The sequence below is a fragment of the Geotrypetes seraphini genome, chromosome 9, assembly GCF_902459505.1.
Source record: "Geotrypetes seraphini chromosome 9, aGeoSer1.1, whole genome shotgun sequence".
NCBI classification, from domain to species: Eukaryota; Metazoa; Chordata; class Amphibia; order Gymnophiona; family Dermophiidae; genus Geotrypetes; species Geotrypetes seraphini.
The window spans coordinates 135,699,094-135,725,878 of NC_047092.1; the positions used below are offsets into that span (position 1 = coordinate 135,699,094).

At 43.4% G+C, this 26,785-nt stretch overlaps 1 protein-coding gene across 3 annotated transcripts in view; it reads right to left on the bottom strand.

The window, feature by feature from the left end:
• Nucleotides 1-26,785, bottom strand: part of PIK3CB (phosphatidylinositol-4,5-bisphosphate 3-kinase catalytic subunit beta) — a 596,095-nt gene that overhangs the window by 242,712 nt on the left and 326,598 nt on the right. The gene's annotated exons all lie outside the window — the stretch shown is intronic.

Sequence of the window (26,785 nt, forward strand, 5' to 3'; positions counted from 1 at the left end):
TTTTATTCTATAGACAGTCTCTGAAAATAAATATAATAGAAATAGTTAAAACCTCTGTGCTGTCAGGTAAGGTATTCTTACAATATCCTCTCACCCTCCGATCTCAGGTATCTGTAAAAACTGTTGGAACATAATTTAAGAGAATCCTTCACTCATAACAAATACTAGATTGTACCCTCATGTCCCCACCTACTCAGCCCTTTCTACAGTTGTCACTTCCTGAAAAGGTTTTTCACCTAGACATATTTAGGACTCAAATTTTGGAAATGGTGCCCAAATTCGGACACCAAAGAATACAAGTGCTAAGGCCCAAATTCTCTAAACAGTGCTGTTGTTGGTGGCTGCCTTGAAAGCGGCCACTAATCCATGTCAATCATGTGATGGCGCCGTTTAGAGAATTGTACCTCCGGCAAAGGTAGGTGCTGAAAATGTAAGCCAGGGTTTTTAAGGCCTACATTTCTGGTCCCTACCTTTGACATGAATCATGCCTACATAGGCACTTTATGGCATCTAACACCACTTCCGGTTTTAACCACACCTACTGAAGCATTAGGCATCTTAAAGCATAGACTGAAAAATCAATTGACTGACAGAGGGTTAATAAAAGAGCGAGGTAGATATTAAATAGTAAAGGGGATAATATGGAACCTTGTGGAATGCCGAAGTTAGTATTAAAGGACTTAGGGCTCCTTTTACAAAGCTGCGGTAGCGGTTTAACGCGTGTGCTAAACCGCCGGCCGTGCTAGCCGCTATTGCCTCCTCTTGAGCAGGCGGTAGTTTTTTGGACAACGTGGGGGTAGCGGGTGATTAAAAGTCGCACGCGTTTAAGCCGCTACCACAGCTTCGTCAAAGGAGCCCTTAGAGTCAGAATTATTGAAATGTGCAATGGAAGTTCTGTCAGAGAAGCAAGATTTAAACCATTCAAGAACCTGGTTAGAGATTCCAATTGAGGCAAGTCTTAGAAGTAAAAGCTGATGGTCTATGGAATCAAGATCCAAGAAAATGAGAAGCACTGACTTATGTTGATCGAGATAATAGTGAATGGTTGTAGTAAGTCCTAAAAGAGAATGTTCGGTTGAGTGATTCCTTCAGAAGCCCGTTTGGTTGGGATGCAGAATTTGTGTTTTATCAATGAAGTCAGCAAGCTGGTTGAAAACAATTTTCTCAGTTAGTTTAGCTAGAAACAGAAGATTAGCGATTGAACGATAATTTGAACAATCCATAGCATTATTTTTTTGGGGGGTTTATAATGGGATAGAGAATAGAGTGTTTCCAATCCGCTGGTAAACTAGTTGTGGTAAGGCTTTTGTGAATGATTTGAGGAATATAAAGGCCAAAGATGGAGAAATTATGTTTTAAAATGAATGGTGGAAGAGGCTCTGAACTGGTTCCCTTGATATTAATGGAATGAATAATACATTTGATGTCTTTCAAAGGTGGTATAAAGAAATTAGAACAGGTGACAGATAAAGAACTCTTTTTCTGCTTCAGTAGAAGTGGGATTGATTATTACTCCAACAGCAGAGAAGCTAGAAGTTTTGCATTTGATCTTTCTCTTATTAAGTTAATTTTCCTCTGATTATAGCTTTATGTTTGCATTGCATTTTAATGTCTTTTGTGACTCGGTTATCAATTTATCTTATTTATTTACCAATAGTGATACTAACACATTCGTTCCATTTTCTTATTCATAGGTTTTCAACATAACGTTGTCATAGCGATAATCTAATATTGAAAATGTCCTAAAGAAAAACAAGACTGCAAGTTTGGCTCATTTACATCATTTAGCTGGATCAGGCAGGGAATTAACAACCATCGGGGATCTATTAGATATGGGTTGAATGTGAGAGACACCAGTGATCAAGATGAAATTACAGCACTGATGAACTGGCCAATGACTTGACGACTAGATTACTTGCTCAGTGGTAACAAAGCAAATCCAAACTTCAGTGGTCCTGTCATAAACAGCCATGTTAAGATTAAAGCAAAGCTGAAATCCACGTGGGAACAAGCCAGGATAGGGACGGCAGAAGACAAACATGAATAGGGATGGAGGAGTGGGAGACCCTGATCAATTTTCAGAGGGTTGTGTTCGTGAGCAGCTAGCTAAAGTAAAAGTAGACAAAGCGATGGGGCCGGATGGTGTACATCCGAGGGTGCTGAAGGAACTTGGGGAAGTTCTTGTGGCTCTGCTGACTGTCCTTTTCAATGAGTCTCTAAAGTCGGTAGTGGTACCGGAGGACTGGAAAAGAGTGGATGTGGTCCCTCCCCACAAAAGTAGAAGTCTAGAATTACAAGCCGGTAAGCAAATTAATGGAAACGTTTTTAAAACAGAGAGTGGTGAAGTTTCTGGATTACAGGACAGAGGCAACATGGATTCACTAGAGGTAGGTCTTGTCAGACAAATCTGATCAATTTCTTTGACTAGGTGGCCAGAAAAATGTTAACCGGCATTACATTGCTAAATCCATTCAAACTGTAACATCTTCTAATTATTGTAAACCGCATAGAACTTCACGGTCCTGCGGTATATAAACTGTTATATTATTATTTATTTATTATTATTAAAATTGGATAGAGAGAATGCACTAGATGTGGTATATTTAGATTTTAGCAAAGCCTTTGACAGTGTTCCACACAGACATCTAATAAATAAACTGAGTGCCCTTGGGACAGGTCCCAAAGTGACGGGCTCGGTGAAGAACTAGTTAAATGGAAGGTGAAAGAGGGTAGTGATCAATGGAGATCGCTCTGAGGAAAGAGATGTTACCAGTGGTGTGCCTCAAGGTTCTGTTCTTGGGCTTGTTCTTTTTAACATTTTTATAAGCGATATTGCTGAAGGACTGTTGGATAAGATTTGCCTCTATGCGGATGATACCAAAATCTGCAATAGAGTAGACATGCTGGATGGTGTGAATAACATGAAGAAACACCTGGCAAAGCTTGAAGAATGGTCTGAAATTTGGCAGCTAAAATTTAATGCTAAGAAATGCAAGGTTATGCATTTGGTCTGCAAAAATCCAAGGGAACGGTATACTTTAGGGGGTAAAGAACTTATGTGCACGAAAGAAGAGTGGGACTTGGGTGTGATTGTATGTGATGATCTTAAGATGGCCAAACAGGTTGAAAAGGTGACAGCGAAAGCTAGAAGGATGCTAGGTTGCATAGGAAGAGGTATGGCCAGTAGGAAAAAGGAGATATTGATGCCACTGTGTAAGAATTTGATAAGACCTCATTTAGAATACTGTGTATAATTCTGGAGGCTGAACCTTCAGAAAGATATAAAAAGGATGGAGTCAGTCCAGAGGAAGACTACTAAAATGGTGTGTGGTCTTCATCATAAGGCGTATGGGGACAGACTTAAAGATTTCAATCTGTATACTTTGGAGGAAAGGCAGAAGAGGGGAGATATGATAGAGACGTTTAAATTCCTGCACGATGTAAATGCATATGAATCAAGTCTATTTCATTTGAAAGGAAGCTCTGGAATGAGAGGGCATAGGATGTAGTTAAGAGGTGATAGGCTCAGGAGTAATCTAAGGAAATACTTTTTATAGAAAGGGTGGTAGATGCATGGAACAGTCTCCTGGAATAGGTGATGGAGACAGAGACTTTGAATTCAAGAAGGGGCGGGAATCTCTTAGAGAGAGGAAGAGATAATGGTTTCTGTGGTTGGGTAGGCTGGATGGGCCTTTTGACCTTTATCTGTCATCATGTTTCTATGTTTCTAAGCCAGCAAAGTTTCTGTGGGCAGAGCAAAACTGGAGGAAAAAGGCATATTTATGGAGAAGCTCAATACACTGATGGACCTGCAATATGATATAAAGAGTTGTGTTGATATGGAACACAATTCTGCCTGTGTCAGTGAAATACACATACTTTGTATCTGCAATAGGGATAGGAAGACTCCTCTGACTGACTTATCCTTTATAAAAGATCAAAGAGAGACAGTTGGGAGTGTTGGACCTAATCACTTTGGAACGGAACAAAGAACTATAGAGAGAAAAGAGGATGAAGAAAAGTGGAGAATGAAGAGTGGAAAAAGAAGAGCAAGAGCTAATGGAGAGTTGTGTGCTTTGAAGTGGAATAGGGAGGTTCAGATGGCATGATAGAAGAACCAGTGGAAGAGGCTCCTGTTGCTTTAAAGAAAGCTAGAAAGAGGCCAAAATATAATAGTGGGGATATAATCAACATAGCCCTTGCCAGTTTAAGACACCATACTGGACTAAGAAAGACAGCCAAGATGGCTACAGGACTCATTGTTCACTTGGACACTGAGTTGGTTATTGATCACAACAAGGTGAAGAGGGCTCAGGCAAGAATCACGAAAAAGTCAAATGCACAGCTTGAGGAGAATGCCTTCAGTTGCTTTTTCTTTGATGTTAAATGCAAAAGAGAATGGCAAAATGTATCCAGGTATGGTGAAAGAGGAAGTTGCCTGTTTGTATGGAGCTGGGAGGCAGATATAGGTGGAATTTTGTTCCAGCAAAAGCAACTAAAGAATTTCAGATAATTTGGCTGCATGGCTAAGAGAAAGAGGAACAGACAAAAGTCTTCCGGGTATTGGAGGTGATTCCTGTAATGTAAACAGAGAAACATGATGGCAGATAAAGGCCAAATGACCCATCCAGTCTGCCTATCCGCAGAAACCATTATCTCTTCCTCCCTCTAAGATAGTGTATCGCAAACTGTTGCATTCGGAGATTTCAGGTGTGCCGTAGCACACTGGGGAGGAGGAGAGGCGCTGGCTGACTCCCTATAGGATGTGCCTCTCGCAGGAAATCAGCCAGCGCCTCTGTTCTCCAGCCCTCTTCCCTGCTGGCACCTCCCACTAGGGTCTCAGGGCACATCTGGAGGGCCTTTGCGCATGTACAAACATCGAGGTGATGATGTCATGCATGCACGTGATGTCATCACAGTGACATCCACGCACTTCAGGATGCCTTGAACCGTTGCCACTCAAGAAAGTTTGCTTCACACTGCTCTAAGAGATCCCAGACTTTCTTGAATGCAAGGAAATTGCATCAGTGCCATGTGCTTTACGAAAGCCCAATTGAATATCCTCGTAGTCATCTAGTTCTTCTGCCCCCACATGTTCAACTACTTTTGATAAAGAGTAGAACTACACAACATGAAATCTTTTTTGGGTGGGGGCAAATGATAGCATTTTTCCACATCGAGAGTGCTCTGCCATTTTGTAGTGAGAGGCAATGGCCATGTGAATAATAGGATTAACTAGTGGTCATTTCCAGACATCCATTTTCTTTTTTCTGCTAATGAATCTCCAGCAGACCAAGAAGAACCGATGTGATTATTCAGACCCAGGTTATTCAACTTAAGGGAGGTTGAATGTACAGCAATATTTCTTTTAACCTTTCTCTAACAGAATTTTATGATGATCCCAGGACCTCATCATTTCTCTGTTTGGGTTTATTCTATTCTGTTTCTCTACAAGATAATGAACTCCAATAAGAGGCCTGTTTGGGGCCACTTTACCTCCCTCTAGATTCCCAGCTTTTCCTTCCCTGTTTAACCTCATGAAAAGTTATGGAAAGAGCAGAAAAAAAGCCATCTGTTTTCTGAGGAGACTGGTATAGTAATGCACCATATTGATCACTCGGTTCTCTTCAATGAAGTTTTTTTACTAACATGAGAGAACTGGCACCTCTCATTCACAATCTTTCAGGAGGTGACACGAACTAGATGGGAAAAAGAAACGTGAAAATAGAAACATGAAAAAAAGGAGCTGAAAGAAAAAGAAAGTGTATTGCCTGACACAAAGGTTATCAAAGCTAATCAAGTTTCAAGTTTATTAAAAAAAAATTTAGACCGCTTATACAGGTTTCTAAGCGGTTGTACAATATAAAATTTAGATAAAAACAGTTTAAAAATCAGGGGTACTAGACAAAACCAAAGTGGCTTAATAAAACGCATGATAAGACAAATGGACTTACTTCAAACAATAGGAGAGAAAGGGAAGAACTACAATCGTAAAAGAGAAAGCAAACAAAAAAGGAAAATACAATAGGTTAGGGTAAAAAATGATAAAAAAAATTGTTTGTTTTTGTCCTTAAGAGGACAGTTAGGAGTAAATTCTCTATTAGTACGTTTAACTTAGGCGTGCTTTGGACGTCCGGTAAACGTAAATAACAATTAACTATATTTAGGCGTGAGATAGACGTCCCGCAAAATAGACGTGCGCAAAATAGACGTCCCTCGTCGCGCAAAATAGACGTCCCTCAAAATAGACGTCCCTCGTCGCACAAAATAGACGTCCTTCATGGACCCGTGATAGACGTGAGTACGGGTTTGTTTTTTGTTATTTGTTTTTTTTTTAAAAATTATACTTTATATATACTCTTTATTATCACACATTCAGCATTGATAAGTATAGGATGATGAAAAACATAACTAAAACACTGTATCAGAATTGTACAATTTACCATTAATACAAGGAAAAGAAATATGTTATGTTTCAAAGGAAAACTAGAAAATGAAACGTACCGAGTGGGTGTTGAACTTACATTATCAGTAATGGAAGGTGGGAACCAGTAGATGTGTGCTATACAGAAAGCTATACAGAAAGCTATACAGGAATGTCATACTCACCTCCTATTAGAAGTGGAAAGGATAGGACTTTGAACACCATATAGACTTTTTATAAACTTCGTATAACTTCCACAAAGACTGGCAGGAAAGGCACCCTAACTCATCCAATAAGCTTTCTCTCGATTTGCCAGAGACATTATTTCAGAGAGGATAGTTTAGAAGTGATATCTTGCTCCAAAGAACACTCTCCTGGTCTTAAAACATTCCTACTATCAGCTCATTCTTCACAACAAGAAACACAATCAAAACACAGATTCAACCTGAATGTGGCTTCCAGTTCACAGGAAGAGGAAATAGCAAGCAGCACAATGCTGATCTCATTGTGACATCATCAAGGTGCACCTGGAAGGTAGATATGCCACAAGTAAAAGACAAGCCGGGACTTGAACTCACAACCTACAGATGATCGAGATAGTGCTTTTACTCACTGACCTACACCTGTGTCTCTAATTCCTCTGTCATAGCATACCTTAGTAATGTGCTAAAGTATACTCTACTTAGCTATCATATCACAGTCAGTTGAGGCTCAATGGTGTAAAGCACTGTTGTCACGGATGCAACACCCATATTCTTAAGTATGGTTCAATAAATGTAATACAGAGTCAAAATTATGCTGTTTATTTTATCAAACCCAAGCTCAACTTTTTAATGTATTGTGTATAGTCTCGCTAATGTGTTTGTGATGAAAATTAGATGTGATACGTGTATATATATAAACCCTAGCCACGCATGCGCACATACCTGCGTGCTTCTGTGATCTCTGCTCTGTGATCAGTAGGTCTGTGGCCAGCAGGAGTGCAGATGCAGCAGCCAGGTGACTCCCCCCCTCCCTCCCTCCCTCCCTCCCTCACCACCAAAATCACCACCGCCAAAGCTTCCTCCTTCTGGCCAGGCGGGAGGAGGGCTCCGAGTCGCTGAAGACTGTCCCAGATCGCTCATAAATTAACCTTTTCATCTGAGGTGTGAGGCTGCGGTGACCTTGCTCCCCGGCTCACTAAGGTTTCATCTTAAGAAATTCAAATGCATTGTAGAAAATGCAAGTGACTATTCTGTGTCATCCTAGACACCCCTGCAACACCCTCCTGCAGCATAAACCCCTCATGTTATAATCAAGTAAAAGACAAGCTGCGAGTTGAACTCATAACCTATGGATAACTGGTACAGCTTGTTTACTAACTGAGCTACCAAGCTACTTAACTGTAGCCCTAACCCTAACCATAAAGTAGCATCTGACATTATAGAAGCCGTTAGAATTTTGAAATAGTTTTGGACGTTCCTTGGGTGTTCTTAGATCAAATATACCTGTAGATACTTGCAATGATTACCCCTTGTCAAAGCTTGTACCTAAAGCCATTTCTGGAGACTCCCATTCCCAAGTCCCCAACATAGCTCAGTGCTTAAAAGCACTGCTTGTATCTTCCCCAAAGGTCAGGGGTTCAAGTCCTGACTAAGGTTACCAAAGACAGAATATTTTTTTTTTCCACCCACCCACCCAAACATGCATAGCTAAGCATGTGAACCTCTTCATTTATTTAATTTATAACGTCACTGTGTTTGGGGGGGAGGTGAAGTTTCATTAGGTTTACATGGTAAGCTTCTAAGCTTGTACCTAAAGCCATTTCTGGAGACTCCCATTCCCAAGTCCCCAACATAGCTCAGTGCTTAAAAGCACTGCTTGTATCTTCCCCAAAGGTCAGGGGTTCAAGTCCTGACTAAGGTTACCAAAGACAGAATATTTTTTTTTTCCACCCACCCACCCAAACATGCATAGCTAAGCATGTGAACCTCTTCATTTATTTAATTTATAACGTCACTGTGTTTGGGGGGGAGGTGAAGTTTCATTAGGTTTACATGGTAAGCTTCTAAGCTTGTACCTAAAGCCATTTCTGGAGACTCCCATTCCCAAGTCCCCAACATAGCTCAGTGCTTAAAAGCACTGCTTGTATCTTCCCCAAAGGTCAGGGGTTCAAGTCCTGACTAAGGTTACCAAAAACAGAATATGATTTTGTTTTTCCACCCACCCATGCATAGCTAAGCATGTGAACCTCTTCATTTATTTAATTTATAACGTCACTGTGTTTGGGGGGGAGGTGAAGTTTCATTAGGTTTACATGGTAAGCTTCTAAGCGTTCTGCTGTACATTTTTGTATAACAGCGATATCGGCGTCGTTGCGCATGTAATGAACTGTATTGATGTAGAGTATAGTAGCTGCTTCAAGTACGCTCATGAGGCATATATACGTCATCGATGTTTTTTTCTATACTTGTTCTTCACATGCAGTTATTTCCTATAAAATGGCAGCCAGGACACAGCCAAACCAGGCTCTTCCTACCAAACGAGCATCACTACTTTGTAGTGCCTGGCCATCACAGGTCATATCTGCAATTGAGAAACTCCTGGATTTGCCTGACCTGGTGGTATAACAGAAGAGCCTCATGTCCCAGGGAAGTGGAAAGGATAGGACTTTGAACACCATATAGACCTCATATAAACTTCGTTTAGGTTCCACAAAGACTGGTAGAAAAGGCACCTAAGTCATGCAATAAGCTTTCTTTCGATTTGCCAGAGACATTATTTCAGAGAGGTTGCTTAAAAGAAGACTCTCCTGGTCTTAAAACATTGCAACAATCAGCTCATTCGTCACAACAAGAAACAGAATCAAAACACTGATTCAACCTGAATGTGGCTTCCAGTTCACATGAAGAGGAAGTAGCAAGCAGCACAATGCTGATCTCATTGTGACATCATCAAGGTGCACCTGGAAGGTAGATATGCCACAAGTAAAAGACAAGCCGGGACTTGAACTCACAACCTACAGATGATCGATATAGTGCTTTTACTCACTGACCTACACCTGTGTCTCTGGTTCCCCTGTCATAGCATACCTTAGTGATGTGCCAAGGTATAATCAGCTTAGCTATCATATCACAATTAGCTGACACAAAAAAGTGGTAGGTCAATGGTTTAAAGCACTGCTTTCACTGACTCGAAATCCATATTCTCAAGTATGGTTGAATACATAGTTCAAAAGTGCTGTCTTGATCACACACAAATTCAACTTTTCAAATGTTTTGTATCTGGTATTGCTAATGTGCTGTTTCAGATGAAAATGAGATGTGATTGGTGTGTATCTTGTAATTTTATTCAAATGAGTATTGTGTCAGCTGAAGGAGTTGAGGGTGTTAAAACCGAACTGTACTACTGAATGAATCTATTCCGTTTAGGCGCTTAACATTCGCCGTCCTATATGCTACAATAATGGCATTCCTTTGGTAAGTAATCACAACATCCTTAAGTGGTTTAAGATTTTTATTGTAGAATATTATGTCATTTCATTGACACTCAAAAGTCCAGAAAAGCGGTGTGAAATTGTAACACATGCAACTGCAGTTTGCTGAGATGGATCACAGCTACACCGGTATACAGAGTAAGCCCCTCCTAGGTCCAAATCAACTCCCAGCCTACAGGAGGAAAGGGTACAATGTCAGTGCATGTGAAATATTAAGATTTGCTCATGGTAGGGTAAGGCAGGATGTAGGAAAAAGACAGGAAAGTAAGGAGGTCAGAGAATAAAGGCCAGAGGTTTATGCCAGAGAAGCAAGGGAAATAAAAGCCATCCTCCTTGTTACAGAGTCCATATGTGAGCTAATAACCTACACACACTGGTTGGAATGTTGAAGGTTAGTAGAAGTGAGCACAAATGTCTCATACCTACCTATGCACAAGTATCAGGAATACGTCACAGGATCCGCCCGTATCACAGGAACAGCTTCACGATGAGATGCTAGCCACATGAGGAGGAGGAGGAGATCAGCTGGGCCCGAACACCTGCAAAGAGGGGAAGCATGTTAATACATTGGAAAAGTCCCCCACCTCAAACTGTTACAATACCTACAGTTATCCTATAGCTTCAGTTGAACTTGAAGTACCAGCATGGAGAAGGGAGGGGGGGGGTGCTAGTCTTATTCTACACAGAAACTTGTAGACCCATACCATCATTAACTCCTACAAGGTGTGGAAAGCTGAGCAGCATATAGGCTTCTGATAGCCATAGTTTTAACATTTTAGCAGTATAACTCATCCAATCTGCTTTCTCTGAGCTCCCAATATAGATGTCATTTATACCTAAAACTAAGGGGGTGTTCAATCAACACACATGCTAACCTAACACCAGCATGTGTCGATATACAATTTGTTGTTGGTAAAACAACAAAAAACCAAGAGGTCCTAAACTGCTAGCTCATACCAGGCCATCGAGAAGCACATTACGATGCCCTTGTATGGTGACGATGAAAGTCTTGGACATCCAACCTGCAACAAGAGTATGAAAGCTGTTAGCTATTTGACATGTGGGCAATTCATCATAAAGCCTGCTAATGGAATGATATACAGGAGCAACATAGTGAATGAGGCCAAAAACAAAGATAGCTTACCTATTATTCTACCTTTAATACTTGAGCTGCTACCAATAACTTCTTGCTTTGCTGGTCAGGGACATCTGAACTTTAACTTCAGCCTAGAGAAAGAGGCATCATCACATTCACTCACATGAGACAGAGACAGACAGAGAGAGAGAAGCTGTTTGGGGTTCACATAAATATACTCACCATTATCCCAAGAAATGGGCTCTTATTAGGTTGTCCCTGACCACCTGCCCTCTCCTACGCTCTTCTTGCTCAGGTAGAGGCCTGCGTCTAGCTTGGATGTCCTCATCATCGTCACTGTCTTGGACCGGCTCAGGAGGGTCTGGCATCCGTCTTCTCAGCGCTAGGTTATGTAGCATGCAGCAGGCAACAAACATCCTGGACACCTTGTCGGGCCTGTACAGCAGTTGCCCTCCTGAGCGGTGTAGACATCTAAAGCGGGACTTGAGCAACCCAAACGCACGTTCCACGATGGTCCTTGTGGTGTTCAGGGCCCGGTTATATCGCTCCTCCTCTGGCTGTTGGGGACGCACAATTGGGGTCATCAACCATGTCCTCAGGGGATAGGCACGATCACCTGCAAGGAGAAACAATATTAGAAAAGGGGCACATATCTGTTGTCCATTGTTCTGCATCACCTCCAAAGTTAGCCATGACCCTGTGGTAAAATGAGAGAAAGGCGGTTAATGTAGCAAAGCTTTATCTGCAGTAGTACGTTAACTCACCAACCAGCCATCCACCTTGGATTTCACCCCTCTGGAACCTGCCACCTAGGCCAGAGTGGGCCAGGATATAAGCGTCGTGGCAGGACCCTGGAAAGCTGGCACACACATCTGTCACCTCCATGGTAGCACTACAGACCACCTGCATGTTCATGGAATGATATGCCCTCCGGTTCCTAAATTGCCTTTCAGTTTCAGCAGGTGGTCTGAGTGCTACGTGTGTGCAGTCTATAGCTCCCAGGACAGAGGGGAAACGTGCCAGTTGAGCAAAACCCCTCATTGTGCGTCGCCGCTCTGCCTCACTCATCGGAAACTGGATATACATAGCAATACGCCTTAAAAAGACTTCCAAAAACTTATTGATTATCCTGGATACAGACGGTTGACTGATGCCAGCCCCAGCTCCCAGGGGCCTTTGGAAGGTTCCTGTAGCCAAAAACCCCAGGGCTGTAGTTACTTGTACATAAACTGGAAGGGAATGTCCCCTAAGAGTGGTGCGCTCCAAATCCACCTGCAGTTGCTCACAGAGATGAACTATGGTCTCCCGATTAAATCTAAAGAGACCAATACACCGCTCATCTGTCATATCAAGGAAGTTTGCCCTGGGCCTATATACCCTGGGGGCCTGGCGTCGGCGTCGGCCTGGGCCTCTGCCTCCAACCTGGCCACGCCCCAGGGCCACAGCCGGACCTCTTCCTCTACCTCTAACCTGCCCACGCCCCGGGGCCGGGGCCAGGGCCAGGGCTGGGGCCGGGGCCGCCACCAGACCCCTTCCTCTGCGCAGCAATCTATCATGGGCCACCACATGTAAGACAAACTCAAACTCATCAATCATCTCTCAAACCAATACCAGACCAAAGACACAACTGACAAGTACACAACAAAAGGGAGAAGATGGGGGAAAGGAGAAACAATACAATCACAGTACAAAGTCACACTATCACAAATCAACCACCAGAAGCACGAACGCACGGGAGTCTAAAGGAGACAAAATAATGATTTTTTAAAGATCCTTATATACTCTCGACGCCGATGTAGCGTCTGACGTCATAACCGTTACAATTTTGAAATCTATTTGCACAGTCATTGGGTGTGCATAGATCAAATACACCTGTAAATACTTGCAATGATTACCCTTTCTCAAAGCTTGTACCTATAGCCATTTCTGGAGACACCCATTCCCAAGTCCCCAACATAGCTCAGTGCTTAAAAGCACTGCTTGTATCTTCCCCAAAGGTCAGGGGTTCAAGTCCTGACTAAGGTTACCAAAAACAGAATATGATTTTGTTTTTCCACCCACCCATGCATAGCTAAGCTAAAATATGTGAACCTCACTTCCCAATCTTCATTTATTTAATTTACAAATTGTCATTGTGTTTGGGGGAGGTGAAGTTTCATTAGGTTTACATGGTAAGCTTCTAAGCGTTCTGCTGTACTTTTTTGTATAACAGCTATATCGGCGTGGTTTAGGATATAATCTATAGTGTTGATGTAACGCGGAGCGGCTGCTGCAAGCACGCCCAAGCGGCACAAACACGTCATCGCGTTTTTATGCGTTGTGACGTCATAGAATCGCCCGTTCTTCATACGCAGTTATTTCTCCTAAAATGGCTGCCAGGAGACAGCCAAATTTCTCAACAGAGGACTCCAGGCTGCTGGCCAGGCTCTTTTTGGTACATGAGCACCACTATTTTAGAGTGGCAGGCCATCGCAGGTCATACCTGCAGTTCAGGGACTCCTGGAGCCGCCTGACCCGGCGCTACAATCGTAGAGCCTCCTGTCCCAGGGAAGTAAGTATTCCAAGTCAGGCCCTCACAAATAATCATGTAAAATGTAATGATGGAAACCTGTCTCAATCAAATTGTTCATGTTTTTGTGGGTAAATTTTGATTCCTTTTAAAAACTACAATTGTGCATAATAAATCTTTTACATTGAATACTGAAATTAAAGCACATCCCAAAGGAGCAGTAGTAGGATTTCAAATGACAAATTCAGCTCCTAGAAGGCATCTATTCCATTCACAACATGCACACAACTAATTTTTGGGTCACAAGCTTCACATTTGTCATCGAAACATCTTGACATCAACTTTCCCAAAGTGCTGCTATGTCATTTCAAATACCTTAAACACTCCTGTATCAATCTGCTGGTCTAGGGAGATAGTGGCATGACGTTTAAAGTGACAGCGTCAGTACCCTGACGTCAGGGGTTTCAAGCCACGCTGCTCCTTCTGACCAAACTATTTTATTGCCCCTGCTGCATGATTGTAAGCTCACCAGGACATGCTGTAATGTGGGGCAGTGCTGATAGGCTACAGCCTCAGCACCCTGGGGTTGTGAGTTCAATCCCACCTCCTCCTTGTGATGCTGTCCATGTCACCTCACACACCCCCTCCCCCCCCCCCCCCCCCCACTGTCCCAGGTACAGTAGAGAGATAGCGATGCCTCCAGCACAGAAAGGGGAAATGCTGGTGTACGTGAATAAATTCATGTAAAACATGTGGCAGAAGGGGGTGGAGGCAGACACCAAAGCGGATAGGGGCTCTTGGAGGGCAGTGTACTCCATTTTTTGTGCTTATAGAGGTCAATACTTAAGTAAACATGTTATGCCATAGTGCTAGATGGCACTCATCATATCCCTCCCTCTCTGTTCTTTCTTTCTCTCTATTATCCAGGTTGAGGATCTCAGGAAAAGGGGGCGACTGCTGAGGCGCCAGGAGCGGGCCTTCCTTGAGGGGGTGAGGGAGGAAATGCGTGCACAAGCCGGTGAGTAATGAGTCCAGTGTGTGTTTCTTTGTGATCACCAGAATAAATAGATGAAAATGCTTGAGTAGCTGTAAACCATTCTTAATCATAAAATCTGCAGTAAAGCTGCTATTGTGATATCATGTCACAATGGCTTTATGGTGTTCTACTTGCCTCACTTACTTACGCTACATTTTGATGTTTACAGTGGAGTAGGTGCTTTGCATCCTGTTATTAGCATTTGAAGAAAATAACGTAGTAAATAATGTCATGTTCAAAAGTGTTGTGGACATATCTGACTGTATCCTATTTCTCTCTTGTCAAGCAGCAGCGCAGGCACCCCCTCAGGAGGCCCCGCAGGTGATGGAGGGAGCCCCACCCTGGTCCTCGGCAGAGGAGGAAGAGGAGATGGAGGAGGAAGAGGAGGAAGAGGAGATGGAGGAGATAGAGGAGGAGGAGGAGGAGGCCTGGCAGCCCTCAGGACCGCCCACACCACCACTGCCCCCTGGACCTCCACCACTGCCCCCACCACTGCCCCCTGGACCTCCACCACTGCCCCCACCACTGCCCCCTGGACTGCCTGCCCCACCACTGCCCCCTGGACCCCCACCGCCTGCCCCACCACTACCTCCAGGACCACCACCACCATCCCCTGTTGGACCTTCCCCTTCCCCCACCCATAGCCCTTCCCCTCACTCTCCTGCCCTTCCTGTTCCCATCCCACCCCCTTTCCTTGCTGTTCCCCCCCAGGAGCAGCCCGACCAGCCTCAGGAGGGGGTGGCCAGGGAGATGGCGGCCTACTCTGCCATCTTGGAGGAGGTGCAGGTATTGAGAGGGTGTGTGGAGAGGATGGAACATGCCCTCTTGCGGCTGATAGCCGAAAGAGGGCATGGTGCCAGCAGCCATACACCCTCTCAATGACTGCACCTCTTCCGCCCCCCTCGCCTGAGGTAGCTCAAGCTGCTCTTGGGGGGCACCCACCCTTTTTCCCTGCGTTATATGTTATGTTATATATGTAAATAGTTTTTTTAAAAAGTTTACGTTTTTAAAAGTTTTAATAATTTAATAAAAATATTGGTTTATATTTACTTTAAACTTTCCTGTGTGGTTTTAGCCTTGTAGCATCATCAGCTTAGTGGACAGAGTCCAAGGTAGATAGGGGTTCAGGAGGGACTGCTGAATGGGCCCTTTTCAATATAACAACAAGGTGACATATAGAAAGTTTGACAATCTTTATTGGGGTCTGTCATTCATTCTATTACCTGCTAGCCACTTTGATGTCAAATCATTGCAGAATCTAGGAAAAAAGTAAGTGAATGCAAGGGTATATGCAACTGTAGGTAGATGACAACATCTCAGCTATGATGTGCAAAGTAAGCCAGTCCCTGTTCCAAAGTAAATGGCTACATAAGGAAGAGAATATAAGTCACTCTGGTAGATTTGTTGTTAAGGAATAGGGTTATTTCTAGTAAGAGTTGGCTCCACACCAGGAGAATCCAAATGAGACATGTGGGTTTTTCTTCATTTCACGGAAGGTGATGGAAGTAAAGGCCAGATACCTCAATCTATCCTCCTGGTTCTTGAGCTGCACTATTTTGGTAAAGCAGGTGTGGAAACCACAAAGATGCTCACAGCTGCACTGCTCTCAGTACTATAAAAACTCCATCTGACAATACTGCACTTGCCTGTCTAAGACACCTGAAAACAGAAAAGAGGAGAAGCTGGTTTACACAACGTTCACAAACAGGGGGGTTCAACCCCCAAGGTCCTCCCTTCCCTGAAGCAATGTGTTAACCTCATATATGTTGAGCTGCTTAGATGTCACCGTGGTATAGGTGTTAAGGCAATAACTTGCTGATGGTGTGGGTTAGTATCACCTGTAATCCTCCACTGCTACTGTTTAGAACTCATGTGAGGGAATAGACTAACTGAAAACAAAAAGTTTGTGTGCATATAACAGCAGGAATGCGTGCCATGGTGTTCTATGAGGCCAACATTATCAATTTACTATTGTTCCTGAAAGTCATTAAGGATACCTGTGTGAAGAGTGACTCAAGAGTAAGCAAATAAAGGTTACCATATATCATTCTCACCTACAACTGTTTGGCTAGGTGCAAACTGGTGTGCTGAGCTGCTGCTCTGGTCTGAAATGAAGAATACAGAGAAACTGTTAACAAAGACCTATGTCTCCTAAATTAAACACTGAAGTTGTGGCAGAACACACACCTAGAAGTAACAGAGCTGCTAACATACCTTTAGAATCCTTATTAAATATGGCAGCCATTAGGCACTCATTAGGAGTTTTCCACCTGAACCATGTTGATTGGATATCCATTGAATGGCAGTGTTCCCCCCCCCCCCCCCCAACATACCCGACCTATTCTTATCAATGAGTTAGTACACAGAACCATTCCTCACCTGATTTTAATTTGCCTGTAATTAGATTCTACAAAGAATTAACTTTAACTCTGAGTAAACCCTCTCAGATGTATGAACACATCCATTTTACTTACATATCCATTTGTGTACCAGCAAAATATATACCAGTATGGTCTTTATCAGTCTTCTCAGTCATTTTTATCAGCCCTGTGGAATGGAGAGTAGGAGATATCAGAAATAAAATAACTAGTATAAACAATAGCACACAATGAAAGGCCATAAAGAGAAGTCACTTTTGGTTGGTTAGTTTCTTTAGTTCTATGATAGTTCAAAGTAGCTTACAAAATATCATTCTCACCTGGACTTACTATCTGAGCTGCTTCTAGAAAAGATAAAACCACATATTAGAATGGCCAGTATTAATGGCTCTGTGGAATAGAGGGAAATGGGAGGCAGAGATAGGGAAAGAAATGTAAAAGACTAAGACAGAGTAAAGTCTGAAACATCTGCATAAGCGATAGGATAGTATAGAAAGGAAACGCTGCTCACCTGGACCTTCTTATACTCATGCACGCCTATGTAGCGTGAGACGTCATCATGGTGGGAAAACTTTCTCTATGCCCATTGGGCGCCGTTCGGGTGCGTTTCCTTAGCCCGCTTCCTAACCACGCCCATCACACCTCATTGGGTGTTGTACAGGGGGTGTTTTTGAACGTGTTCTATAAGTAGCCTGAAAAGATGGCTACACCTTGCAACATGGCTTCAAAGCGAAAATCGAATTTCTTGCATGGAGAGTTGCAGATCCTTGTGGCCCAAGTTGGGGCCAACTATGATTCCCTCTTTGGGAGGGAAGCTGATAGGATTGGGATAGAAGGCCAGCATGCTATCTGGAGAAGAATCTGCAGTGACATAGATGCTGTATACCATCAGGGCCGTGATATAGAGGCTCTGAAAAAACGGTGGCGTGCCCTGCGGAGAGAGGTCCGGCGGAAGCAGGAACGAATTAATGCGCAGGGTCCTTGCGGCAACCTCCAGCTGACTGTCCTGGAGAGTGAGGTGATGGACATAGTGGGTCCTGGAATAGGTCCTGTTGTGGGAGCCATTGATACTTCCCTGGGGCACCAAGGTAACATCACTTTACATAGAAGCCATTGACTTGTTGGTGTTTTTACTCATATTTTATATCTTTCTAAACTACAACAGTACTATACAACCAATGCAATTCATAGTAATATAATAAAAGCCATTGCCTGTTTTGATACTCTTGGAAGCCTAACATGTGGAATACGTTGCTAATGTTCCATATGTTAGCCTGCATAATACCTTGTAAATGACCAGATGTACAGTATTGTGACCTGTGATGCAATTCAAATGATGTTCTCAGATGTTACCGCTTTCAACTAATACCAATGTGTATTTTCTTGTCTTTTTGCAGAGGCGTCCCATCCTCCTTCTGCTGCTGCTAGGGATGAAGGGGATGAGGAGGAGGAGGAGGAGGAAGCAGTGGCTGGAACATCATACGCCACCCCTCCTCCTCAGAACACTGCTACACAAGCTGCACCGGCGCCCCCCCTTCATCCCCACGATGACAACAGGGCAGTAGAGGAGGGGGAAGAGTTGGAGGGGGAAGAAGAGGTGGATGAGGTTGGAGCCCTGGGGGAGGAAGACTTCCATCAGGGTGATGAGCTGGAGGCCCCCCCTGATGAGCTCCACCGTCAATTGGTGGAGGTGGGTAACCACCTCCACCAAAGACAAACTTTGCTCATCAGGGAGGTGGCTGAGATAAAAGAAGCCACACATGTAATGAACCAGCACCTGGCCTCCCTGGTGGCCGAGCAGTCTGCAACACGTGCTGTGCAGACTGCAATCCTGGAAGAACAGGCAGGGACTCGCCGGGCGCTGGAGAACATGTGTGGCATTCTTTCACAACTTCTCCCCCAGCTCATCACCCAGACTGCCTCCCATGGGGATCCTGGACCTCAATCCACCTCCCAGACCTCCTCCAGCCAGGCTCCCACCAGGCAAGGTTCCCCCCCGGCCACCCGTGGCCGGAGTCGAGGCCGTGGCCGGGGAAAGGGAAAAGGAAAGGACCGCCATTAGGACCCACTATGTCCTCTGAACACTCCCAGGCCAGTCATGCCGCATGGACCCTGGGGCTCCGCTGGACCTCCTCTGCATGTACACGCCACAGCCTCTATATCACGGTTCAGTCACTGCAGATCTTTCATCCAGATAGCATCCTGGCCTGAGTGCCAATCTTCATCAGCTTCAACTCCCATCGAGGGCATCATAGTTGGATAATAACTATTACACCCTTCCAAGGATCTGTAGCTCTCCAGGAGCCATGTTGCCGACTTCATCTTAAGGTGCAACCCGTTGCCATCTGTTGGCAGCCTGGACATTTGCCTGACTTCATCTTAAGGTGCAACCCGTTGCCATCTGTTGGCAGCCTGGACATTTGCCTGACTTCATCTTAAGGTGCAACCCGTTGCCATCTGTTGGCAGCCTGGACATTTGCCTGACTTCATCTTAAGGTGCAACCCGTTGCCATCTGTTGGCAGCCTGGACATTTGCCTGACTTCATCTTAAGGTGCAACCCGTTGCCATCTGTTGGCAGCCTGGACATTTGCCTGACTTCATCTTAAGGTGCAACCCGTTGCCATCTGTTGGCAGCCTGGACATTTGCCTGACTTCATCTTAAGGTGCAACCCGTTGCCATCTGTTGGCAGCCTGGACATTTGCCTGACTTCATCTTAAGGTGCAACCCGTTGCCATCTGTTGGCAGCCTGGACATTTGCCTGACTTCATCTTAAGGTGCAACCCGTTGCCATCTGTTGGCAGCCTGGACATTTGCCTGACTTCATCCTTGTCACAGGAAATGAAAAACTTTTTTCTTTGAACCAGGAAGCATTTAATAATTAATTGCACACAGCACAGCGGGTTCTCTGAAGAAGCCTCCTTGGCAAAACGCGTCTGAACCCTGCCGGACCATCGCTGTATGGACTTTTAAGTTAAGTTTGCTTGCACGTTTTGAAAGTATATTTTTTGGAATCATTGAATACTCACCTATGTTATGGACATGCTAAACAGAATGAAGCACTTTCAATGACCAATCTCTTTAGGGGTTTGTTCCCCATCCTGAGTTTTTTGTATTCCATCCGTGGATTCTGAGCACCATCTGAGTTAAATAAGGTATTAAATACTTCTTCAGGCTTGTTCCCTTTTGTTTTTTGTGGTTGCATCCTATATTATGCATATTTCCATCTATTATGTACAACAGCAAGTCAATGGATTTATGTTTTACAATAAAATCCATCAAATAAATGAAACATATATAGCTGACAGTGTGTTTGTGTTTCAGCTTATATTGTATTCGTTAGGTGCTTCCCAGAGCTACATTGCTGTATCATGTGGTTTACAGAGGTATGTCCCAACAGTGTCATGAACGACCACTAGGCCAGTTAAGGGTTTGAGGATACCCCTAATGGATATGCATCGTGGTAGATTTGATGGCTGACACCTCCATTAGATGCAGGTCTCTCATGCATGCTCATTAGCGCTATCCCTTACAATCCTCTTATCCCACCTTTCACAACCTAGCTCCCTATGCATCAACATCTGTCCCTCTCTTTTGTTATTTTCCTTGATGCATACCAGGGGAGGGGAGGAGAGGGCTGGAACCTACATGCCATCTCTCCATTCCACCTCAAAACCTAGTGTTACTCCCTAATCTCCTTCCATCCCCAGTGGCAACCTTTCACCCTTTCTGTTAGCAAATACCCTTGCATCCCTAATCTCTCCTTGCCTCCATGACATCCTCCACCTCTTGCTTTTATCTTTTCTCATTCAAGACTACTATCCAGCATATCTCTGCTCCCCCCTCCTCCAAGTCTGGCCATATCTAGACACCTCTCCTGCATTCAACTTAAGAATCTCATTAATATGTATCCCATCTGGTGCAGTAGCTGCCTTGGTTGATGACATATTTCCCATATTTAAACAAAGGTTCCCATCCATTCCACATGGAGTTAATTGAATGTTGTAGGCCCCCTCTGCTCTTTCTTTTTGGTGTACTCTGCTACTATGGAAAATGGAGGTGGGGCAGACAATGACATTATGAAAGCAGGGAGAGTGGTGGGTGTGGGCATCTGTGTGTAACCTGACCTGGCCCCTTCTTTTCCCTAACAATTTATTCCCCTCCACACTTAACACAAAATTTAAGTCCCCAACAATCCCTCACACCAACACCCAGAAAAATCCATAAACTAAGGAAATACAGATAATGGGGGAGGGGAGGAGTGTCAAAGGCAGAAGGGAGTATAAAGGAGAACAGGCAAGTCATAGCACAAAGTTTCATCATTGAGGAAACAGAACACCACAAACACCAACTCACATGAGGGGGTCTTACATAGGCAAAATGGCTGTGCCAAAGCTTTCTATATACTAAGCACGCCTCATTAGCGGCGGACGTCATAGAAACCGTTAGGATTCAAATCTAATTGGATGTGCATTGGATGTGGTTTTGCAATATACAGCTGTAGTGACGTTGTAGTCATTTCCTTCACATCTCTAAGCTCTATGTTCTAAACAAAGTTACCTCTATAGCTCTATGCCTTAAGGCATTGCTTTTTTTCATCGTCCATACATCAGGGGGTTCAAGTCTTGAGTAAGGTTAGCAAATAGGTTATATTCATTTCTCAGCCAGGACACCTGGTAACTCTTTAGCCTTGCCTTTACATATCAATATTTTGCTTCAGCTTTTATTATGTGCAGCCCATTGTCTAATAGTTAATGCAACCTGTTCTCTCTCATGCTGAACACCCTCCCCCCACCAAAAACATCCCCCCCTAACTGGATCATTCTTCAACACCTGTCCAAGCCCTCTGAAGTTTGATTTAACTCATAGAAAACAAATATGAAATATGTATTAAAGAATTGCAGCACAAAGAACGCCTAAACGGAACAGATTATTTACAGTCCTATATGCATTAGTACAGTGCTCAGAATGAAGATTAGCGTGTAAGAAAAACAGAGCTCCACCTCACATGCATTCAAGCACACTTGGGAATATGGGTTTGGGGCTCAGTGAAAGCAGCGCTTTTAGCCATTGAGCTAACACTCTTTTGTCTCAGCCTACTATGACATTATAGCTAAACTCCTTTTCCCTTAGCACTTCACTAAGATATGATATGACAAGGGAACGAGAGGAATTGGAGGTGTGGGTCAGTGAGGAAAGGCACTCTCTACCAATCGTGCGGCCTTTAAGGGTTCAAATCCCAGCCTGTATTTTACTTGTGGCGTATCAGCTTTCCAGGTGCACTTTGATGATGGTTTCCACTTCTTATAGGAGTTGAATATAACATTTCTCCATTTAAACATGGCATACGTTGTTAGTTTTGATCGTGGTAAAGTATACATTTCTGAAATGGTGAAGAAACAATAAGCGGTATAAGCAAATCCAAACTGCTATAAGCGCAAGAAAGCATTTGTAGCTCAACACGCTAATGCTCCTTTTCTGAGCTTTGCCATCTAAAACTCCCCGGTTTGACTCCCACCTTTGCTCATTTTAATAAGGTCCTCGTTTTTTCCTATTAGATCTTATAACATTTCCCTTTGCAGGCAAACCTATTTTCAACTTACCATGGCTCGGACATCCTACGCAGTGATGAGAGCACATTAACCAGGCGATCCACAAATGTCATCTTGCTGCTTATCACTGCTTAGGATGTCCGAGCCATGGTAAGTTGAAAATAGGTTTGCCTGCAAAGGGAAATGTTATAAGATCTAATAGGAAAAAACGAGGACCTTATTAAAATGAGCAAAGGTGGGAGTCAAACCGGGGAGTTTTAGATGGCAAAGCTCAGAAAAGGAGCATTAGCGTGTTGAGCTACAAATGCTTTCTTGCGCTTATAGCAGTTTGGATTTGCTTATACCGCTTATTGTTTCTTCACCATTTCAGAAATGTATACTTTACCACGATCAAAACTAACAACGTATGCCATGTTTAAATGGAGAAATGTTATATTCAACTCCTATAAGAAGTGGAAACCATCATCAAAGTGCACCTGGAAAGCTGATACGCCACAAGTAAAATACAGGCTGGGATTTGAACCCTTAAAGGCCGCACGATTGGTAGAGAGTGCCTTTCCTCACTGACCCACACCTCCAATTCCTCTCGTTCCCTTGTCATATCATATCTTAGTGAAGTGCTAAGGGAAAAGGAGTTTAGCTATAATGTCATAGTAGGCTGAGACAAAAGAGTGTTAGCTCAATGGCTAAAAGCGCTGCTTTCACTGAGCCCCAAACCCATATTCCCAAGTGTGCTTGAATGCATGTGAGGTGGAGCTCTGTTTTTCTTACACGCTAATCTTCATTCTGAGCACTGTACTAATGCATATAGGACTGTAAATAATCTGTTCCGTTTAGGCGTTATTTGTGCTGCAATTCTTTAATACATATTTCATATTTGTTTTCTACTTGAAAACGTTCCAAATCTTTAGGCATTCCTTTGCTTAAACTTATTTGAGTTCATCCTGATATGATACCTAATGAAGCACAGACAGCTCAGTCAAACAGCTGTAGCTCTATCAGTTAGGAGCCCAGCCTATGCTGCTAACATCCAGAGGTTGTGGGTTCAACACCCACCACGTCTTTTAATTGTGGCATATTACTTTGGAAGATGCAGATTGATGAGGTCACAATGAGGTCAGTTTTGTGCAACTGAACACCTCCATTTTGCAATGAGGGAAGCTGGAATGTTAAGGTGTGTATCTGTTTATTCTCTTTTTAAGTGCTGATAATGTGTGCTGGTTTTTCTTTGCTTTCAAAAGAGAGCCGATTGCAGTGCTGTTTGTTGAGACAAAAAAGGGGGTTGTAAAAGCCATGGGAATATTATATTATGGTTTGGGCTGAAATGTGGTTTGTTATCCATGCAATATAATGTGTTCCATTGTTATGGTGTCATTCTATTTATTAGGACAGAGAAAAGATGAAACATACCTATTGAAATTTACTATTGGAATTATTGATACAAAATACAGCAGACGTCTGCCTCGCGTGTAACAAAGAGCCGCAATTACGATAGTTGAAACGGCATTGAAATCCAAGTTAGACCAGGGTTTTTTACGTCTACATAATTCACGAGAGTTAGACGCACGCGTTCGCCCAAGTAGCGCCTATCCAGCGTCCCCACTTGGCACGCCCATAGACCGCCCACGGAACGCCCACGTCCAGAGCTGCAGACGGGACTATGCTTTCGATAGACGTTAGTTCCTTATGTACTACCTAGGGACGTCTATGTGTCGTCTATTACCCAATTAACATTAATTAAGACCCTTAACTCCATGATTATTCACTTATATCCGACGTCCAAAGCACGCCTAAGTTAAACGCAGTAATAGAGAATTTAGGCCTAAGGGTCTATCAAGCTCAGCATCCTGTCTTTGACACTGACCAGTCTTGGTCTTTGGAACTGCCCATTGTGTCAGAAGCAATAGGGATTAAGTGACTTACCCAGGGTCACAAGGAGTGTAGTGTAGCTCTAACCACTGGATTTAGAAGTTGGCTTCTTTTGGGATCTTTAACTCATCATCGCTAGGACTCGAATCTGAGTCCGTGGCACCTAACATAGAATGGAATTAGTATGGCAAAGTAATGAAGAATGGTCCAGCAGCCCCCACCCTCCCTCCACCTCACCTTATATTCATTCCGAGTTTGCCAGCTTCCTTTTTCCCTAGCCGCACGCGTTCAAAAATCCGTGCACGCGCGGCTGCGCGAGTCAATCAAACTTCTCCTCTCCTGCAACTTCCTGTTTCCGGTTGCGTCAGAGGAGAAGATTGATTGACTCGCGCAGCCGCGCGTGCACGGATTTTTGAACACGTGCGGCTCGGAAAAAAGGAAGCCGGAAAACTCGAAATTTAAGGTGAGGTGGAGGGAGGGAGCTGGCTAAATGCTACGGGCGGGCGGGCGATGGCTGCGGGGACCGCGCGATCCTTGATACCTCACTGCGGAGACAAGACCATTCACCGCCCCGCGGGCGGTGAATGGCCTTGTCCCCGTCGCCGCAGCGACTGCTAGTTTTCTTCCCCGTTTTCGGCGGGTGACCCGCGGCTAAAATGCGGTGGCCGCGGGTAAACCGCCACCGTGTCATTCTCTACTCCAAATCTAGCAATTTCTTGATTCGCACAAGGACTCTCCTGACATCCTGTTCTTGGAATGTTAGACTTTTACTGAGCCACAACTGTGCACGAGTAACCTTGAGACATGTCACAACATGCACAGACTTGTTTTAATATGCATGCTACTCTCTTTCATACTCAGGTAGATAATTTATTGAACACCTCTTGTATATCAATACTATGACTTATCAAAGTGGGAACATTTTTTTTGTTCAAGTGTCCCTGTCCTGCAGTGCAATTGAAAATGGTTTCAACATTTTAGATAGATGGTATTATATCCCAGAGAATTAAAAAAATCTTTTCAACAGGATCCTCCTTATGCTGGAGGCCATGGCAGCTTCCATTATTTATTGTGGATCTGCTCCAAGGTATAGTTATTTTGGAAAAATAAGGACTATTGCAGAAGATTATAAATGCTGCATATCTCTACACAACAGAAACTTGCTTGCTATATGTTAGACTATCAACAGCAACAATATTATGCTATACAATTGAGACACATTTATTTGTAGTAGACAAATTCCTACTAGCACAATTTTGGAAATAATTGAGTGTACATACTATGGACACAGTATTGCATAAATTATATTATCTTTGCTTAATGTCAAAATTAACTGCACTGAAAATGTATATTTGAGGAAATATTTGAAAAACTGGAAAAACTATACAGATTGGAGACAGCTACCAGGATAGTGGGATTTTATACTCTTTATACGGAGCACTGAATGTTATTGGGATTTTGAATTGTAAGCAGTCAAGAGAGATGGACACTTCACCCTCAGGATATACTGTAAACAGAAGATAGATATGGGGGGGGGGGGGGTCCGAAGGGTTAATATGGTAATTTGGTATCAAAGCATTATTCAACCTTTGAAGGTGTGAATAAACATGGATAAAGGTGAGCTGGTTGATATAGTATATCTACATTTTCAGAAAGCTTTTGATAAAGTTCCTGAGAGGCTCCTGAGAAAATTAAAGTGTCATGGGATAGGTGGCAAAGTTCAGTTGTGGATTAGAAACTGGTTATCAGACAGAAAATAGAGGGTAGGGTTAAATGGTCATTTTTCTCAATGGAGGAGAGTAAACAGTGGAGTTCCGCAAGGGTCTGTACTGGGACCGGTGCTATTTAACTTATTTATAAATGATCTAGAAATTGGAACGACAAGTGAAGTGATTAAATTTGCAGCTGACACTAAATTGTTCAAAGTTGTTAAAACACATGCGGATTGTGAAAAAACTACAGACAGACCTGAGGAAATTGGAAGATTGGGTGTCCAAGTGGCAGATGAAATTTAATGTGGACAAATGCAAAGTGATGCACATTGGGAAGAATAACCTGAATTACAGTTACCGGATGCTTGGGTTCACCTTGGGGGTTAGCGCCTAAGAAAAGGATATGGGTGTCATTGTAGACAATACGATGAAACCTTCCACTCAATGTGCAGTGGGGGCCAAAAAAGCAAACAGAATGCTAGGTATTATTAAAAAAGGGATGGTTAACAAGACTAAATGTTATAATGCCCCTGTATTGCTCCATGGTACGACCTCATCTGGAGTACTGCGTTCGATTCTGGTCTCCTTATCTCAAGAAAGATATAGTGGTGCTAGAAAAGATTCAAAGAAGAGTGACCAAGATGATATAGGGGATGGAACTCCTATCGTATGAGGAAAGACTAAAACGGTTAGGGCTCTTCAGCTTGGAAAAGAGACAGCTTAGGGGAAATATGA